Source organism: Erinaceus europaeus, chromosome 20 (genome assembly GCF_950295315.1).
Source record: "Erinaceus europaeus chromosome 20, mEriEur2.1, whole genome shotgun sequence".
In the NCBI taxonomy this organism is placed as follows: domain Eukaryota; kingdom Metazoa; phylum Chordata; class Mammalia; order Eulipotyphla; family Erinaceidae; genus Erinaceus; species Erinaceus europaeus.
Window position 1 is genome coordinate 12,840,427 of NC_080181.1, and position 20,523 is coordinate 12,860,949.

Genomic DNA, 20,523 nt, shown 5'->3' on the forward strand with positions numbered 1-20,523 from the left:
CAGTAACATACGCTGGTTTCTCTGTCCACCAATACTCACTAACATTTATTATTACACTACTGATCTGAGGATCTCAACTATTTTATAAACAGAAAAAAACATCATTTCCATGGGGGAGGATTAAGGCGTTAACTGGTTCAATGTAAAGTTTATGATAAAGGAAATCACCTAACTACAGTGTGGGGATACAATCAATTAGATGGAACAAACTTCTCCTATTTTTCACTCACAGAAAGGAGAAAGAAAGTTACAGCACTCATTTATTTCAAAAATCTCATCAGATGATCAGGCAATATTAAGCTCTCCAAGAATGAGAGTATGCTACTTTAGAAGACATGAAACAGGCTGTCTTAACTGTATAAACAAAGGAGGCAGTCAACTGCCCTGCAGGTTCTCCACCAGTTAGTCCCCAGGCCCCACTCACCTCCTTACAACTGCCCCATACAACTGCCCCAGGGTCTCTTGAAATACAGGACATAGGAACTCCCGCTGACTAAAGGGGGAGGGATGTGCCTTGGAAACCATGTTTTTCAAGCTGCCACATTCAGATCCTGTAAGTCAACTTAGTAGATTTCATGAAGTCAGAATATATTTTTTTAATATTTATTTCTTTTTGTGGCCCTTGTTGTTTTATTGTTGTAGTTATTATTGTTGTTGTCGTTGTTGGATAGGACAGAGAGAAATGGAGAGAGGAGGGGAAGACAGAGAGGGGGAGAGAAAGACAGACACCTGCAGACCTGCTTCGCCACTTGTGAAGTGACTCCCCTGCAGGTGGGGAGCCAGGGCTCGAACCGGGATCCTTACGCCAGTCCTTGTGTTTTGCGCCACCTGCGCTTAACCCGCTGCGTTACAGCCCGACTCCCAAGTCAAGAATTTTTCTTTTATATAAATTCTTTTTATTATCGTTAGTTTGATAGAAACAGCCAGAAATCAAGAGGGAAAGGGCCCCGAAGTCAGAATTTTTTTTTAAAAGAAAGATAATGGAACAGAAATTATTAGAGTGCATCCTATGTAACAAAGGCAAAATGTTGCTTTGCACAATTTTTCACTCGTGTGTGTGTGTGTGTGTGTGTGTGTGTGTACAAGGCCATCATGTAAACTGTTACAGGGTTGTGTTTTTGGTTTTTTTTTTTAGGCTTGAAAGTTATGAACGTAGAGACTGAAGTGTAGTAATAGTGCATCAGCACCCAGAGGCTCAAAGTTTCCCTTCATTCTCAGCACCTACACGCACACGCACATGCACACGCACGCATCTCTTGGCAAGAGAAAGGCTCTTGGAAACCAGTGTCAGAGCTCCAGAGCAGCATGAGAAGCCAGGCAGGGCTGACCAGAGCAGGTGAATTTCCCCAGCTGACAACAAGCGCCCCAGGCAGCTGGGGGCCAGCTCCCAGTAGCTTAGCAACCTGCAGGGCGCAGCTCCTCCCGCCTCCACCCACACTCCACACTCCCAACTCTCCCCAACTACTTTTTTTTTTTCCTCAACTCCTGGCTTCTAGAAAAATCACAGCGTCCCAAGAGAGGACAGTTATTAAATCTCCTCCTTCTTCTCTTCCTCCTCCTCCTCCTTCTCCTCCTCCCTTCTGAGCACCTGCCAGGCTGTCTTCCAACGGAGAAGAGCGCAGAGGTCTGCAAACCCTTCCTCTCCACTGCCACCCCCCAGCATCCCAGGTCAAGGCTTCACCTCGCTCCAGTCGCTCCACTTGGGTCACACACACTGTCCCTTGATTCCTAGTGAACCCCCCCAACCTGGCACCCTGGCACCTTTCCTCTCTGCCACTGGGAGACCCAGAAACCCCCCCCCCTTCCACCCACCCACCCACCGGGGGACCCGGCCTGTGTTATTGTTATTACTGATCCCGGAAGTGAGACGGGTTTCCTCTGTGTCCCGCCCCCCAGAGAGGCCTCCCGGTCTCCTGCCAACCTCGGGGCACCTGCCCGTCCCCATCGCCCCCGACACACGGAGAAGCCGGGGTCCCCCTGGGCGCCCAGACGCCCTCATGCTAGACCCTCCAGCCCACCCTCCCCTGCCAGGACCCCCCCCACCCCGCAGCCCCCGGCTCGTCCCCGCTCAGCGCCCGGCCGCGGGGGGCAGAGGGGGAGCAGCGCCTCGGGCCTCGGAGCCCCGCGGAGCCGGCAGGCCCGAGCTCCACTCACCCTCGGCCCGGGAGGCGGGGGAGCTGCTGCGGCGGCTCCTCGGGCTGCGCCTCGCCTCCCCCCTCCCAGCCGCCGCCGCCGCTCAGCCTCCGGCCTGGTCCTGGCCGGCCCCGGCCCGGCTCCGCTTCACCTCGTCCCCTCCTCGGGCCGCCGGAGCCCACTGTCCTCCATTGACCCGGAAGCAGCTCGCGCGGCCCCACAACAACACGTGACCCCCGCCGCACGTGTCGCGTCGGCTGCGTGCGCCGGGAGGTGGGGGCGCCGACGCCAGGGCCTGCGCGACCCAGTCGGCGTTGCCATGGCGACGGGAGGGGCCAGGCTCCCCCAGAAGCCTGTCCGGAGGACCAGAAACCCACCTGGGCGGCTCTTTAACCTCGCCCATCGTTTTAGGGGGCCCTCCCAGGTGACAGAGATGAGCGGGTCCCAGCTGAGCTTCTTGCAAAAAGCAGCGTTGGGCGGGAGCCTTCCAGACGCAGCTGGAATGTGGTCCTGGCTCTGAGGCTGATTGACCTGCTGACCCTGGTCGAGTCACTTCCTGTGTCTGGCTGCACTGGCCTCCGCAGGGCTGCCATCTACTGAGAGCCCCAAAGGCTTCTGCCCCAACCAGGGTGTGGTTGCTCTTGGCCCTTTACTTTTAAGTTATTATTTGCCTCCAGGGTTATCGCTGGGGCTCAGTGCCTTCGCTATGAATACACTGCTCCTGAAGGCCATTCTCCCCCCCCCACCCCCCACCCCGGTTTTTTGTTGTTGTTTTGTTTTGTTTTGAATTGAATAGGACAGAGAGAAATAGAGAGAGGAGGGGAAGATAGAGAGGGGGAGAGAAAGACAGACACTTGCACACCCGCTGGTGAAGCGACACCCTCCCCTCCCCGCCCCGCAGGTGGGAAGCTGGGGGCTCGAACCAGGATCCTGCGCGAGTCCTTTGCGCTTTGTACTACGTGCGCTTAACCCGGCGGGCGCACTACCGCCCAGGCCCCACCTGTGTTCCTTTTACAAGGCCTGAGCCCGTCCTGAGCTCCGAGACACCCACACAACACAGCAAGTACACCTGTCACCTGCCTTCTAGGAGCCACACTACCGAACCTTCTGGGTACACAGGCTCTTTCCACTGTTTACATAATCTTCCCAAAGTAGGTACTTTATACTTTTGAACACTGAAATTTGTAAACTCCAAATCCCCCTGTTGGTAGCTAAGTGCCCTGGCTGAGAATTGAATTCCAGATCAGCCTGGCAAACAAATTAAGTCCAAATACTTCACATTCTGCCTTTCTGTTGCTCCAGTTCCATACAAAGTATATCTGACTGTTGGGCTATGATTGCAATATATATATATATATAGCACATTCATACAATAGAGTTGGTGCCCGCTGATTCTGAAGTGAATTCAGCCTTGTTAGTTGAATGTGCTAGGAGTTGAAGAAGTCCACACACGCTCATAAGGTGTACATGCTTTCATGTGTGTGTGTGAGGGAACAGGTAAGGGGTGTGATAATTACAAATGCTACGCATACACACATACTGGGATGGGGGGCAAGTTCTTTACGGGGGAGGGGGCAGTGGCAGCTTCTCAGCATCAATAGCTTATTTCTCTCATTTTGCTTCGTCTTACCCTATAGGTAGAACTTAGTAAAGGAGTTGGGAGGGAACAAAGAACTGATTAATAAAAACTTTCTGAGGATTAAGGATGAAGTCACAGCCTAACTAAGGCTACTAGGAAGAAGGTGCTTTCCTCCTCCTGCTGCAGAGAACAAAGCACCTTGCTGGCACCTCAGCAAGGTGCTTTGTTTAATGGCTTTGGAGCATCAGGATCATCGTCTGACCTCTGTGCATCACTGGCCTGCCTGACCCCAGTGGCAAGGACCACTGAACGGAGCACAGAGGAAGACGGCGAGGTGAGTGGCACAGGGATACTGTGTTGACGGGCTTACCTGTGAAGCAGGTTGCCTTGTAGGAGCCAGATGTCCTGTAAACAACTAGGGAATGGGACAAGAAACATGGGTCATTACCATGCATAACGTACAGAAACATGGGTCATTACCATGCATAACGTACAGAAACATGGGTCATTACCGTGCATAACGTACAGAAATGTCTGAGAACTGTGACAGGATGTGACTAGCTCTAGACTTGGATTCCTTGTGATATCCTCAGGCCATTCTGGGGGGAGGGGGGCTATGCTCTTTTTTAAAAATTAAAAATATTTTATTTACTTAAATATAAATAGAGACACACCTGCAGCACTGCTTCCCTGCTCATGAAGCTTTCTGTCTGCTAATGGAGGCCAGGGGTTTGAATCCTGGTCCTTATGTGTGCTCAACCAGGTGCACTACCACCTGGCCCTGCTATGATATCTTTAAAGACTCAACTCCTAAAGTCAAAATCAATGTCTCCATCCATCTCCTGTCTGTCTCCCAAAGACAGCGGAATGATCTCTCGGAAAACTCTTATCTGAGTCTGTTTATTCCTGGAGCTTCAAGTCCTACTGAGAGGTTCTCTGAGGCTCTCCAGGTAAAATCCAGTTATTACCATGCTCCTCAAGGCTTTCATGATTTGAGTCCTGCTGACTTCTCCAGCCACAGCTCTAGCTGCGGTCTTCTCTTTGACTCTCTGTTCTGTCCAGTCTGCTTGTCCTTTTCATTCAAGAAATATCTATTTTATAATGAGTGTACTCCTTGCACTTAGCTAAGTCACTGGGGGAAGGTAGATAAGGCATGGTCCCTACACTGTCATTTGAATGATTATGCATACATTTAAATAACAGTATTAAAGGACAGTTAGAGGTCTATTCTTTTTTAAAGGCAGAAAAGGAATCTTCCTCTTAACTAAAGACTTCTGAGAAACGCAAGGATAACGGCAGAATCTATGAAAATTCAATGTAACCATCATCAGCACACAGACAGAACACTGGGGAGGAGAAAACCAATCGCTTCACTTGGAAGAATGATTACTGGTTTGGAAATTAAGAGTATGCAGTATTAGTCCTGGTTTTCCCACTCATAAGCCATGTCATTTATTTTCTCTGTTTCAGAGCTTTATCTACCACATAATCTGGGTTGTATGAGTTGCTGTTGTGAAAAGAATAGGAAAGCTATCAGGGGAGGGGATGGGATTCGGAGTTCTGGTGGTGGGAATTGTGTGGAGCTGTACCCCTCTTATCCTGTGGCTTTTGTCAGTGTTTCCTTTTTATAAATAATTTTTTTAATTGCTGTTGTGAACAAACAAGTGATGTGCAAACTACTGTGTACAGACATACAGTTTACGTTTTGTATTTTTATCAGGAAGTGCCAAAGATTCCATCAGATCCATAAAGAAATCATGACTTAAGGACTTTTAGACTCTATTATCACTTTCATTCCTACCATTATAAGATTCTACATTTTATTTTTGTCTTCATTATTGACATATCTGCCAGGAAATGGACTATCATGCCAAGCTTAGTGACCAAGCAAATGGCAAGACTATCTTTTAAATTGGACAGTCATACCTGGAACTGCTCAGAAAATATTTGGATTTCCTTACTGGGCAGAACATGGTCTTTAATAAAAAGTTAACTTGATTTTCTACAATTTACATAAATGAAATCAGTCCTAAGAAGTTTTATTTTCAAGGAGGTCTGACTTTTATTAAAAATCTTTCACAAGATGTTAGAAGCTTCACTATCCTCCCCCCTTTGTTTCTTTTGTTTATTGTTGCTGTGAAGAAAGCATCTCTATAGGAAATGGCACACACAGGCTGATAAAATAGCTCACCTAGATAGTATACACTGCTTGGCCATGCTTGCAACTCGGGTCATGGTTAGGTCCCACCACACTGGAGGAAACTTTGCTGCTGTGATGTCTTATCCTTTTTGTCTGTCTGTCTGTCTGTCTAAAAAAGATAGCTTGAAGTATCAAAGCCTCACGCTTAACAAGAAAAAAGAAGGAAAGAAAAGAAAGGAACACACACATACATACTCTGCATGTACATATACTACTCAATTACCACAAAGTCAAAGCCCATATAAACACTAGCCATAGAGGTCATTGTTGGTTTGTCAAAGCTCCACCCTCCAAGTCACCACAACCCACCAATGTCCCCAGCGGTAACTCCTTTTCTGGCTTCTAATATTGTAGCTTAGTGAATCCATTGTAAAACTTGACGTAACTGAGAACGAACACACGAGATAGTCTTTCACTCAGCACTGGGAGCGCCAGCCATACTGCTGCTGCAGAGAGCTGTAGTTGATTCATTTTTGTTGCTAAATGATGTTTAATTTATAATCACACTGTGATTTATTTACCCACTCCACTACTGAAAGACATCTGGGTTACTTCCAGTTTGGGGCTATCATGTATCACGCAGCTATGAACATTCTTGTGCTTGACTTTTAGTGAAGATTTCTATTGGGAATAGACTCTGAAGTAAAATTGATGGATCACAGCTTTAGATCAGTGCAGCGCAACAGAAATATGGTGCAACTCAAGTCACACATGTAATTTAAAATGCTCTCGTAACCGAACGTTTAAAAGTGAAGTTGATATTAATCATGCATTTTATTAACTTAATAGATCCAAAATGTGATCATTTCAACATGTCAAGATATAAAGATTATTGATTAGATATTCTGTGCATTTCTTTTTTTTTTTTTGAGATCTACAGAATAGGAGATCTTTTTAAAAAAATATTTATTTATTCCCTTTTGTTGCCCTTGTTGTTTTATTGTTGTAGTTAGTTAGTGTTGTTGTTATTGATGTTCTTGTTGTTGGAACAGGACAGAGAGACATGGAGAGAAGAGAGGAAGACAGAGGGGGAGAGAAAAACCCACCTGCAGACCCGCTTCACAGGCAGTGAAGCGACTCCCCTGCAGATGGGGAACCAGGGGCTTGAACTGGGATCCTTACGCTGGTCCTTGCGCTTTGCGCCACATGCTCCTAACCTGTTGCACTACCACCCGACTCCCCACCCCCTTTTTTTTTTTTTTTTAACCTATCAAGTCTTTCCAAATTCAATGTGTACTTAACAGCAGTTTGAACTAGTTACATTTCAAGTGCTCGGTAAACAACTATGGCTATTAACTGTTGTACTGGACAGTGCAGCTTTAGGTAATCCCACCAGTTTCCCCAAGTAGCTGTGCCAACTCACGTTCCTGGAAGCAGCCTATAGGAGATAGAGTTGGTCTATACCCATATTCCTATGAGGTTTTAAAATCTTAGCCACGTTGATGGTTCTGTAGCAGTAACTTATATTGATCTGATTTATTCTTTTTTAGTGACAGGAGATTATCTTTCAGGTTATTAATTTTTTCTACAGGAAAGAGAATTCCGTACCTATTTACTCGGATTACCACTTACTGGTCTCATAAAATTAACAGAAACGTGTTCTCTCTCACTTTCTGGATCCTCTGGCAAATTGGTGTGATATTGACGTTGTTAATTCCTTAGACAATGGTTTGTGAAGTCCTATTTATTTATTGTTTCTTATCTGAAAAATTTGTCATTACAGATTCAACCTATTTCCTAATTCTAGTAAGTTGTAGTTTTCCAAGAATTTGCTCATTCCATATAAGATTTCCCAGCTGGAGTGTGGTGGATTGTCATGGCCTTCCTTTTCAGCTCTCGGATACATTCTTCTCTTCAGTTCTTTCTTCTAGCTCCAGGAGAATTTTAAGAGAACTAACCAGCTTATAAAGCGCTTAACAATCTCCTCCTGAATCGTTCGTTGCTAATGAGGGAAAGTATCCAGAGTGTTTCCCTGGCTTCCTCCAGTCAATCCTGACCCTTTCTCCCTGCCCTATCAGTTATCTTTAAATAAAATGTTGGGGGTTGGGCAGTAGAGCAGCTGGTTAAGCGCACGTGGCACAAAGCACAAAGACCAGTATAAGGATCCCGGTTCAAGCCCCGGGCTCCTCACCTGCAAGGGGATCACATCACAGGCGGTGAAGCAGGTCTGCAGGTGTCTGTTTTTCTCTCCCCCTCTCTGTCTTCCCTTCCTTTCTCCATTTCTCTCTGTCCTACAACAATGACATCAATAACAACAATAATAATAACCCTAACGATTAAAAAAAAAAAAAGAGGCCAACAAAGGGGAAAACAGCCTCCAGGAGCAGTGGATTCATGGTTCAGCCACCAAGCCCCAGAAATAACCCTGGAGGCAAAAAAAGGAAAAAGAAAAAAAAAAAAAAGAAAATATTTTCATAGTGCCCAAGGACCTGGGTTCAAGCCCCTGGTCCCCACCTGCAGGGGGGAAGCTTTCACAAATAGTGAAGTAGAGATGCAGGTGTCTCTCTTTCTCTTTCCTCTCTATAACCCCCATTTCTCTGTCTCTGTCCAATAATATATTAATTAACTTAAAAAAGAAAATATTTTCCAATTGTCTACAAAAGAAGAGTCAGTCTATATTACCTAGTTCATATTAGAAATGAGAGTGCTATTTTATTCTTATCACTTTTTTTAGGGGTTAGTTACTCACTTAATTTTTAAACATAAATTTTATGCAAATGCAAAGTCTCTTTCTCTGGTAAAAAATTAATTCATTAAAATAAAAGGTTCCCTAGGTGGCCCAGGAGGTGGCTTAAAGGCTATTTTCACTCTTTGCAGTGTGAGGCCTTAAATTTGATCCCTAACACTGAATACTGCGGTGTAGTGTCTTGGTCCCTATGAGTGAATGAATGAATGATATGGCCCAGAGGGTAGAGTGCAAGACTCCTCAGGCTTGATCCTCGGCACCACATATGACCAGAGTACTCTCTCTCTCATATACATAAAATGAAGTAAAAAAAAATCTTTTGGGGGCCAGGCAGTAGCACAGCGGGTTAAGCACACATGGCTCGAAGCACAAGGACCAACACAAGGATCCCGGTTCGAGCCCCTGGCTCTCCACCTGCAGGGGAATCGCTTCACAGGTGGTGAAGCCGGTCTGCAGGTGTCTGTCTTTCTCTCTCCCTCTCTGTATTCCCCTCCTCTCTCCATTTCTCTCTGTCCTTATTTTTTCTTTTTTATATATTTATTTATTCCCTTGTGTTGTCCTTCTTGTTTTACTGTTGTGGTTATTATTGATGTCGTTATTGTTGGATAGGACAGAGAGAAATGGAGAGAGGAGGGGAAGACAGAGAGGGGGAGAGAAAGACAGACACCTGCAGACCTGCTTCACTGCCTGTGAAGCGACTCCCCTGCAGGTGAGGAGCTGGGGGCAGGAACCGGGATCCTTAAGCTGGTCCTTGCACTTTGTGCCACATGCATTTAACCCACTGCGCTACCGCTACCGAAGACTCCCAATTTCTCTCTGTCTTATCCAGCAACAACAACAGCAGTGGCAACAGTAACAACTACAAGGGCAACAAAATGGGAAAAATACCCTCCAGAAGCAATGGATTCTGCCCTCCAGAAGCAATGGATTCGCAGTGCAGGTGAGTCCTAGCAATAACCCTAGAGGCAAAAAAACAAAAAACCTTAAAAAAATAAATGCATTCTAAAAATAGAAACTTTTTTTTTTTGCCTCCAGGGTTATTGATGAGGCTCCGTGCCACGAATCCACTTTTTTCCCTTTTGTTGCCCTGGTTGTTTTTTTTTTTTTTCTAAATATTTATTTTATTTATTTATTTATTCCCTTTTGTTACCCTTGTTGTTTTATTGTTGTAGTTATTATTGTTGTTGTTGTTGTTGGATAGGACAGAGAGAAATGGAGAGAGGGAGGGGAAGACAGAGAGGAAGAGAGAAAGACAGACACCTGCAGACCTGCTTCACCGCCTGTGAAGCGACTCCCCTGCAGGTGGGGAGCCGGGGTTCGAACAGGGATCCTTATGCCGGTCCTTGTGCTTTGCGCCACCTGCGCTTAGCCCGCTGCGCTACCGCCCGACTCCCGCCCTGGTTGTTTTATCGTTGCAGTTATTACTATCTCTGTTATTGATGTCATTGTTGTTGGATAGAACAGAGAGAAATGGAGAGAGGATGGGAAGACAGAGAGGGGAAGAGAAAGATAGACACCTGCAGACCTGCTTCACCACCTGTGAAGCGACTCCCCTGCAGGTGGGAAGCCGGGGGCTCGAACCGGGATCCTTACACCGGTCCTTACGCTTTGCGCCATATGCGCTTAACCCGCTGCGCTACTGCCTGACCCCCGAAACTGTCTTTTTAAATGATGTATATTTCTACCTGTCATTTGCTGGTAACCCTCAGTGACTAGTGCTAGACAACCAGCGTAGTTAATCAACAAAATGGAATGAAGCCATGAATAACACTGGATCACAGGTGAACTAATGTTTGTAGTGTTTACACTTTCAAGGAATTCTGGAGGGTCCAATTGGAGACTAATCAAGTGCCCTTAGGCAGGCATTAAAAGCTGGTACAGTCATGCAGCTGTTCAGCGGCCTGTTGTTCTCCACTCTCTGCAAACACTGAACTCAGCAAAGTTGTGTCACAGTGAGCACTGCTTCCAAGCCAGGAGTCTGTTGTAAGGAAGCCTGGCTTGCCATCAAGATTAAACATTGCTCATAGGTTCCCATCTGTCTCGGACAGTTTAGCTATTCACTGTACTCGGGAGGTTCCACTGAGCTCTGTGAAGATGTCATTGTAAAAAATCGGACCAATTTTGAAATAACACCGAGTATAATGAACAACATTATACATAACACACGTCCCAAAGACTGAGCCAACGGTTGTGGCACTGCATTGATAATCCTCTCCAAAATAAAATTTCTCCTGTTCTGTGTTGTTTCATTATTTATTTGTTGGAATTTTATAGCTATTCTTCTCTAAAAATCTTCAAGGTACCCCCAGGTGGCTCCTTTAGACGTGGCTCTGCTCACATCAAGTTGTAAATGATGGAGGTAAGGTAGACCGCGGAAAGGGAAGATGAGGTAAGAACAAAAAAGAGGCTCAGGAGGGACTTGGGAAGAGCAGATAAGGGTGATCATCCATTTCATACAAAGGAGCTGTATAGAGACAGACGCCACCTCAGTGCTGGCAGACTAGCCTGCCAGGAAACGAAAGCTCTCAATTCTGATTTAATGACCCAATGCACAGAGCAGTTATAAAACATGTCACGAGTTCCTTACACCCCTGTCGTTGAGTGGTGGGTCTCTGCCTTCTTTGCTTGAGCCCAAAGTGCCTTGGCGGCTGCCTCCCCCAATAAAATAACAGCCCCCCTACCCCATACTACAAAATCAGCTTAGAACGCAGCCTCCGTGCCATGAGGAAGCCACACGGGGAGAGGTTACATGCAGGTGTTCCGACAGCCCAAAGCCCCAGCTAAGGGTTCAGACAACAGCCAGAACTAACAGTCAGAGCCAGCAGGATGGCTCATTTGGGAGGGTCCCAGCATTGCCATGTCTGCAGCCCAGGTTCCTACTGCAATGGGGAAGGAAGCTTCATACTGTAGTGTCTTCCTCTTTCTTCCTCTGTCTCTGACTCTATCTTGCTATCTGAAAAGTGATGACAAAATAAGTAAATAAAAATAAAGGGGAAAAAAGTCATCCTGTCATTAAAAGGGGAAAAAAATCATCCTGTCATGACGTATGGTTCTCCTTCTCCCAGCCCTAGGTGTTGACCAGCACTGGCCCATTTCTCCTGCTCCCAGAAAGCAGAAGGGGACAAAGGCCACCCCACCTCTGTGTGTTGCGTCTCTGGCTCCCACACACCCCTGGGCCTCCATTCTCCTGTTGTCCCTTCTTTTCAGATGTCGCCAAATGTCTTCCTGCCAGATCCTTCCCTTCATAACATAAATATGCTCTAATATTTCCATCTTCTTGACGTCACGTTCTAAACTCTTCCCCCTCCTGCCTCTACTGGTTTGTTTCTTTCTTAGCAAAGTTTTCTTAAAGCAGTGGCCACACAGACTGGCCACTTCTGCTCTTCTCACTGTTCACTCTGACCTGGGTTCACATTCCTCCAGCATCGACAAAATTCAAACCTGAGATGGTCAAACAGTCCATCCTTCCTTCTTTCCTTTTTTTATTATTTTTTTTCCTCCAGGGTTATTGCTAGGGCTCTGTGCCTACACCATGAATCCACTGCTCCTGGAGGCCATTTTCCCCAGTTTTGTTGCCCTTGTTGTTATTGTTACTGCTGTTGGATAGGACAGAGATAAATCGAGAGAAGAGAGGAAGACAGAGAGGGGAAGAGAAAGACAGACACCTGCAGACCTGCTTTACCACCCGTGAAGCGGCCCCTCCCCCCGCAGGTGGAGGGAGAGCCAGAGGTTCAAACCGGGATCCTTGCGCCAGTCCTTGTGCTTTCTACTATGTGTGCTTAACCCACTGTGCTACTGCCCGCACCCTACTTTCTTATTTTGCCACTAGGGTTATCACTGGGGCTTCATACTTGCAGGACAAACCTACCATTCTTGGTGGCCTTTAATGCTTTCTTTTCCTTACAGAGACAAGAGAGAAATAGAGAGCGAGAGACAGAGAGACAACTGCAGCACAGCTACACCATTCATGAAGCTTTCTCCCTGTACATGGGGACCTGGGGGGAGGGGAGGTAGATGCACTCTGCTAGGTACACCACCACCTGGCCCCAGTTCTGTTTTTATTTCAATTCTTAGTAGCATTTGGTTCCCTTAACTTGGGGCCGGGGAACATCTGTCTGGTCCATGGGCCATTTTGGTCTGGCGCTGCCAAGGCAACCTGCTGGTGGGGCTTGACATTCAGTACATGCTCAAGTGGATGATTTTTTTTTTTGCCTCCAGGATTATTGCTGGGGCTTGGTGCCTGCACCATGAACCCACTGCTCCTGGAGGCCATTGTTTCCCCCTTTTGTTGCCCTTGTTGTAGCCTTGTTGTGGTTATTATTGTTATTGTTGATGTCGTTCGTTGTTGGATAGGACAGAGAGAAATGGAGAGAGGAGGGGGAGAGAAAGACAGACACCTGCAGACCTGCTTCACCACCTGTGAAAGGACCCCACGCTGGTGCTTGCGCTTTGTGCCACGTATGCTTAACCCGCTGCTCCACTGCCCAACCCTCGGATGATTTTTTTATGGCGCTTGAATGATGTCATACATATTCAAATAGTCCTCAGCAGGAAGAAAATAAAAAAAAGTCTCCCTGTCCTGTTTAACCTCTCCCCTCTCTTCACTTCAGTCTCTGGGACACGTCCTTCTCTCATTCCTCCATCCATTTTTAGTCCCTGTGACTACTTTGTCCTTCTCTACCCGCCTCCTAGTGTTAGTTTTATAGAGTTCATGAGCTTACTAATGTTATTTTCAAGACTTCTTCCCTCCCCCTTTTCCTCACTGGTCCTCCTTAGTTATTGCCTTGGACTTAAGTAACTTTCTTTCATGCTGAGAAATTCTAAATCACCAGCCAAGATATCTCTGAGATCCAGACTTTTGTATCCAGCTAGACTTGAAGTATTTCTATGCAGATAGTCTTTATTTTTTAATACATTATTTGTTTATTTTAATGAGAGATACACAGGAAGAGAAAAAGATACACAGAGAGAGAGAGAGAGAGAGAGAGAGAGAGAGAGGGAGAAAGAGAGAGAGACACACCAGAGCATTGTTCAGCTATGGCTGATGGTAGTGCTGAGGAATTGAACCTGAGAGCCTCAAGCATGAAAGTATTTTTTTATACCCATTATGCTTATCTCTGTAGCCCCAGAGAGTCTTCAGATGTATAGCCTTTCACCTGCTCCAGAGAAAATTCAGTCCCTTTTCCTCAGGCCCTTTCAGTCTGGTCTGCCTCCTCTTAGAACACAGCGCTACTTCCCACTCCCATTGCGAAGGCCAGCAATGTGCTATCCATTCCTGACTCTACCACATGCCGTCTACCTCACTGCTGTAAGTGCTTGCTCGGTGAGCAAACGAATAGGAAAAGGCTTTCTGTTTGTCCATGTGCGGTTCCCGGGACAGGTAGCTGAATCCAGTGGCAAAAGAGGCCAGTGTTTTGCTTCTAGCAGGCATGAAGATGGGATGATGTTGAGAGAAGTGGGAACAGGGCTTCCCCAGCTCCTGTGAAACTTCCTTGGGGACTGATGAGTCAAGGTGCCTGTATCTGCTAAGTCAGTCTGCTGCCATGGGCAGGAGGGACTACTCACAATGGGTATGCGTAACTCCATTCCTTGGGAGCTTTCTCCAGTTTCCTTTATTTTTCCTTCCTTCCTTCCTTCCTTCCTTCCTTCCTTCCTTCCTTTCTCTTTCACTCTTTCTTTTCTTTTTTCTTTTCTTCTTTCTTTCTTTCTTTCTTTCTTTCTTTCTTTCCTCCACGGTTGTCACTCGGGCTTGGTGCCGCCACTACAAATCCACTGCTTCTGGCAGTCATATTTTCTTCCCGTTTTATTGGATAGGACAGAGAGAAATCAGAGAGAGGAGGAGGAGATAGAGAGGGAGAGAGAAAGCGAGACACCTGCAGACCTGCATCACTGCTTGTAAAGTGTCCCCCCAGCAGGTGGGGAGCCAAGGGCTCAAACCAGGATCCTTGAGCTTCGTACTATGTGCACTTAACTGGGTGTGCCACTAGCTGGCCTCCTCAGTTTCTTTTTATTTTAAATGTAGTCCCGGGTAGGGTTCTAGTGGTGGTGCATCTGACAGAGTGAATATGTTGCTGTGTGCAAGGACCCAGGTTCAAGCCTCTGGTCGCCACTTGCAGGGGGGCGGTTCGTGAGCAGAGAAGCAGTGCCGTAGGTGTCTTTCTCCCTGTCTGTCTCCCCCTTCCCTATTGATTTCTGTTGATATCAAATAAATATTAAAATAAATAAATGCAGCGCACATAAGCCCTCATGCTTGTGTGACACTGCTATACAGCCCTCCCTGCCCGTTTTCTAGCCTTAACTTTTTAAATGATATTTTGTTAACTAATTTTAATGAAAAGAGAGGTACAGAGAGGGTTGAGCACTGCTCAGCTCTGGCTTATTGTGGTGCTAGAGATTGAACCCGAGACCTTGGAACCTCACGCACACATGTCTCCTGCATAGAACCATTAAGCTACCTCCCCAGCCCCAGGCTTTTTAAGAGAGAGGGCGCTACCACACTACTACTCTACCACCTGCTCAACTTCCTCCTGGTGCTGGACATGTGGTGCTGGGGGGCAGGGCAGGATGGTCAAACACCAAGCAGCATTCATAAAAGGCCACATGCCCTGCTGGGTGAAGCAGGTCCTGGCTCCTCTGATTTTCTTGATAGCTGAGTTCATAAATTGAGAGGGGAGGAGGGAGAGGATGCCTATTTAAAGGCTGTCACAGCTGAAGCAAAGGTGCAGCTCTGTATTGTGAGCATGTAGGTCAAGGACAATGGCAGTAGCCACAGTGCCACAGCAGGGAAGCTATAAGCCGCCGAATGTGAGTGTGCTGGGGACTCTGCCAGGCGAGGAAAGCCCAGTAATAGTTTCCAAAGGCTCATGTTCACAAGGTGAGACACACACACACACACACACACACACACTTTTTGTCAAAACTGGGAAGAGTAGCATCTTTTCCCTTCACATAGTCACTATACACACTTACAGATAAAAAGACGTCAAGCAGTTCTTTTTGTGTGTGTGTGTGTGTATGTGTGTGATATTTTTTCTTACATATTTTTAATATTTAATTATTATTGGGTAGAGACAGAGAGAAATTGAGAGGGGAGGGGGAGATAGCGAAGGAGAGAAACAGAGAAACAACTGCAGCCCTACTTCACCACTCGTGAAGCTTTCCCCTTGCAGGTGGGGATCAAGGGCTTGAACCCAGGTCCTTGAGCACTACAGTGTGTGCACTTAACCAGGTGCACCACTGCCTGGCCCCTCCCCAAGTTGTTCTTTACTAGAGAACATGGTTCACACCACTCATCCCCAACATACCTGGCCTCAGAGCCCTTTGAAAATCCCTGACAGTACATCACTGAAATGGACTCTTCCCGTAAACCACAGAGGTCACAGGGAGATGAGGTTTCCCAAGCTGTGAACACAGAGCCCTGGGCTTCAGAGAGTTCCTGTGTGGCCCAGCCCTGAACCAGCAGTGCTTCTCTGGGACATGCATGCTGCTCTCCCGCTGGCTCCTCCAATTAGAAAAAGCACTTTGGGCACAGCGGGTTAAGCGCACATGGTGAGAAGCGCAAGGACCCCGGTTTGAGCCCCCGGCACCCCACCTGCAGGGGAGTCACTTCACAGGCGGTGAAGCAGGTCTGCAGGTGTCTCTCTTTCTCTCCCCGTCTCTGTCTTCCCCTCCTCTCTCCATTTCTCTCTGTCCTATCCAGCAATGATGACGACGACAGCAATAACAACAACGATAAACAACAAGGGCAACAAAAGAGAAAAAATAGCCTCCAGGAGCAACGGATTCATAGTGCAGGCACCGAGCCCCAGAGCCCCGCGATAACCCTGGAGGCAAAGAAAAAGGAGCACTTCTTAGTACACCATGTATAACTGTGGGCCCCGCACCACAGCAGGAGCGCTTTCTCAGGAAGAGGGGATCTTTGCAAATGGAAGTCTGTGAGCCAACCAGTCTCTGAATGACACTGACACCCCAACCCCCACCCCACCATGACCAATGGTGGTGGCTCACTTCTCCTGGTGCTTCCTGTGCTCAGCCCTACCCTACTGGTTTGATTCTCAGTTAATCCCCAGGGCAGTCCCTGGAAGTCTGTACTCTGGCCACCATCCTGGCTTCAGGGCTGAGGAGGGTGAGGCTCAGTGAAGTTAGTCAGTCTGTTTGTCGCCAAGTCACACAACATAAAGTGGGAGAGTTGGAACTTGAACACAGATCCTTCTGTCTCTCTCCTTTCACTCTTTCTCCTGCCGAGTCATAATTTTACCTGTTTGGTTGTAATAGGCATCAAACCTAGCGTCTCAGACATGCGAAGCAAAGGCTCCACCCCTGAGGTTCAGCCAGGAGGCTGTGTGGGCTCTTCCAGGGCAACAGGGCAGCTAGAAGGGCATGCTGTGTGTGACACAGGCCATGTGTCTGAGCTTTGTCCAGGGGACACTGGAGTTTGTGTTGTCCTGCTCTGTGTCAGCAGCTCCTATTCCCATCAGCTCCTCAGAAAGGTCTCTGTGACCCTTTCCTTCTCAGGACCAGTCCCTCTGCTGCCTTTCTCTCACTAATTCTTCCCTTAAAGAACTGTGATCCAGAACTTGAGGACAATGAAGGCATGAGAGAAGGGATCTTTCCTTTCATCTAAAATGCAAACTCTGTCCCCTTAAGAAGGCATGTCTATGCTCACAGCACCTCCATAGGATCTGACCCCCAAAAGAGCAGAAAACAAAGAAACAAACAAACAAAGAATTTTTTTTGAGAAAACAACAAAGAAAGTTATAAATCAGGGGGCCAGGTGGTGGTGCACTTGATTAAGTGCACACATCACCCAGGTTTGAGCCCCTGCCCCCCACATGCAGGGGGGACATTTCATGAGCGGTGAAGCAAGTCTGCAGGTGTCTTTCTCTCTCCTTATCTCTCCTTTCCTCTCTGTTATGTCAAATAAACTAGAAAGGAATATATATATATATATACTGTGGGAGTGGTGAATTCATAGTGCTGGCACTGAGCCCCAGTGATAACCCTGGTGGAAATTTACAAAAAATATATATTGGTATTTGTCACAAAAAATTGAATCAAAACAGTGCTGGGTGAGAGAAGTGAATGGAGCTTTCTGAGAAGGGGGAACTTGTGATTCTGAAGGATGGTCCTCTGTCTCACTTTGGCAAAGAATCCTGACTCAGGGGCATGTTTCTTAGCCAGGGCCCAGGTGTGTGTGCCTTGGGTGAGTTCATATATACCTTTGAACCCATGGAAAGGCTTAATATAAATACTTGAAAAGCCAAAGGCACACTGGGGAGCACGCGCAGAGGCAAGAGTGTGCTGTGACTCTCATGCATAAAGATGACAGAGACCGTGAAGGAGCCCTTGACTCTCCTGAGCGCCCCGCTTACTGCCTCAGGTCAGCTCTGCGCCTGCGTCTGCGTCTGCGTCTGTCTTCTTTCCGGCCCACAGAAGAGATTTTTGCTTACATATATATAGAGAGAGACAGGGCTACCCCATCCCAGACAGTACCCCACCAGGAAAATGGGACTTCAATTGCTTTCCTGAACTGTTTTTCTTTGGGCAAGTTATTTTCCAGCATTTTCCCAGCATGTCTCAAGCAGCACTTTAATGCCTCAGCCCCCGAGGTACGACGTTATATGATAAATGACAGGCTGGGGAAAAACACTTATTTAGGTTCTAAATGGGTGTCAACAACTTCACTCTTCACTGCCCTGGTTAAGAGCTGTGTTTAAAGAGATGCATGTGAGATTTCCACAGGAGAAACAAAAGTTTGGTCAGCTTTAAATTGACACAGCCCCAGGCAACCCGGGGTGACCCCACTTTGCACAGCTTCTTCCACTGGTGAGTGTGGAGCACTCCACCGTAGAGCTGGAAACACCTCCACGGACACCCTGAATGCACGTGTGCGTGGCTTTCCAGCTAAAGGCAGGCTGGCTGGAAGGAGAGATAAAACCAAGGACAAGGACACAGATGACTCCAAGGTGAGGCCTCAGAACAGAGGCTCACATTGAGCTTTCTAGATACTGAGTTTACAAAAGGAAAGGACTCTTGTCCATTCACAGCACCCACAGGATAAAGCCAATCTCTCCAGGGCTTTTAATTGTTCCTGGTAACATGATCAGATAGGGTTTTTTTTTTTTTCCCCCAGAGGTTTGGCAAAACAGAGACTGTATGAAATAGTGAACCTCTCTCTCAAGACAGTTCTTCATAAAGAACTCTGCTATACTGCTGGTGGGAATGCATACTGGTGCAGCCCCTTGGGAAAATGATGGAAAGTTCTTAGAGAAATTCAGATGGAAGTACTTCTGAGGCATTTATCTAAAGGCCGTGCAAACACTAACTCAAAGGGGCACGTGCACCCCGGTGCTCACAGCTGCACTGTGTACAGCAGCCAGAGAGCGGAAGCAGCCTAAATGCCCATCAGCAGATGAGAAGGCTAGAGAAGTGATGGGATATAGACTCCAGGGAATACTCCTCTGCAATCAGAAGACAATATAATGGGTCTTTGGGGACAAAACGGATGGGACTGGAGGTGATTATGCTTAGCAAAATAAGTCAAGAGATGCAAGACAACTACTGGTTGCTTTCACTCATAGGTGGAATCTAGAGATCTGATACACATGATATTCCAAAAACAAGAGAAGCAAACCAACTGTTTCTAAGGCTTTGTGAGAACGATGGTGGTTATTGTTTGGAGATGGGAGGGTGTGAGAACTTTGGTGGTGGCTGCAGTGTGGAACTGTACTCTCTAATCTTATAATTTACTAATCACAAATAAAAAAAATAAAACAAAACAGTTCTTGGGCAGGGGAGATAGCATAATGGCTATGCAAACAGACTCTCATGCCAGAGGCACCAAAGTCCCAGGTTCAATCCCCTGCACCACCATATACCAGAGCTTGCTCTCTCTGTCTCTCTCTCTGCATCACTCTGAAAAATAAAATAAATAAAATATTAAAAAGAAAAAAAAACAGTTTTTCAGAGTAAAGTCTATGGGTTCTACTGGGATAGTTTTCATAAAGATACTCCTTAGCTAGGAGCATCTTACTCATCCACAAGACTAATTCTTTTTTTTTTAATCTTTTTTAAAAATTATTTTTATATTTATTTATTTTCCCTTTTGCTGCCTTTGTTGTTTTTCATTGTTGTAGTTATTGTTGTTGTTATTGATGTCATTGTTGTTGGATAGGACAGAGAGAAATGGAGAGAGGAGGGGAAGACAGAGAGGGGGAGAGAAAGACAGACACCTGCAGACCTGCTTCAGCGCCTGTGAAGCGACTCCCTTGCAGGTGGGGAGCCGGGGGCTCGAACTGGGATCCTTACGCCAGTCCTTGTGCTTTGCACCACGTGCGCTTAACCCACCGCGCTACCGCCTGACTCCCCACAAGGTTAATTCTTCAGTGACTTAGTGTCTTGCAGCCAGTGATCACCAGAGTCAGTTCTGTGCTGATCACTACTGTCCAAACAAGAAGATACACTGAAACCAGAAATCATGCTAATAGATGGGCTCATTAGTCATCATCTAAGTGTAGTAATAATAATAATAATAATAATAATAATAATAATATCACATTTCACCACTTATAGGCTTTGCTGAATTTCAGTTTTTTTTCAGGATGAAAAAAATTCCCTTTTGGTTGACAAGATAGCTCACTTGGGAGGCTGAGTGCTTTGCCATGTATGTCACCCAGGTTTGAGCCTGACCCTCATCACACCCGGGGAAGGAAGGCTCATGCTGTGGCTTCTCTGTCTCTGCCTGACTCTTTCTTTTTAATATTTATTTATTTATTCCCTTTTGTTGCCCTTATTGTTTTATTGTTGTAGTTATTATTGATGTTGTTGTTGTTGTTGTTGGATAGGACAGAGAGAAATGGAGAGAGGAGGGGAAGACAGAGAGGGGGAGAGAAAGATAGACACCTGCAGACCTGCTTCACTGCCTGT

General features: G+C 46.5%; 1 protein-coding gene and 1 long non-coding RNA gene across 4 annotated transcripts in view; one reads left to right on the forward strand and one right to left on the reverse strand.

Annotated features, from left to right (window-relative positions):
- TBCEL (tubulin folding cofactor E like) overlaps nt 1–2,356 on the reverse strand; it is a 70,952-nt gene extending 68,596 nt beyond the window's left edge. Inside the window, exon 1 of one of the 2 annotated variants that reach the window (XM_060179890.1) lies at nt 2,155–2,356. The gene's annotated coding sequence lies outside the window, so the exon portion shown is untranslated. The remainder of the gene's footprint in view (nt 1–2,154) is intronic. The other variant, XM_016188368.2, reaches the window with a different exon arrangement.
- On the forward strand, nt 1,254–9,506 carry LOC132534985 (uncharacterized). 2 transcript variants are annotated; one of them, XR_009546748.1, is made up of 4 exons: nt 1,254–1,624; nt 3,035–3,284; nt 3,831–4,046; nt 9,440–9,506. It is a non-coding gene; the product is annotated as an uncharacterized LOC132534985 (long non-coding RNA). The 2 variants fall into 2 exon arrangements; XR_009546749.1 differs by lacking the exon at nt 1,254–1,624 and adding an exon at nt 2,428–2,557.
- The last annotated feature ends 11,017 nt before the right edge of the window (nt 9,507–20,523 follow it).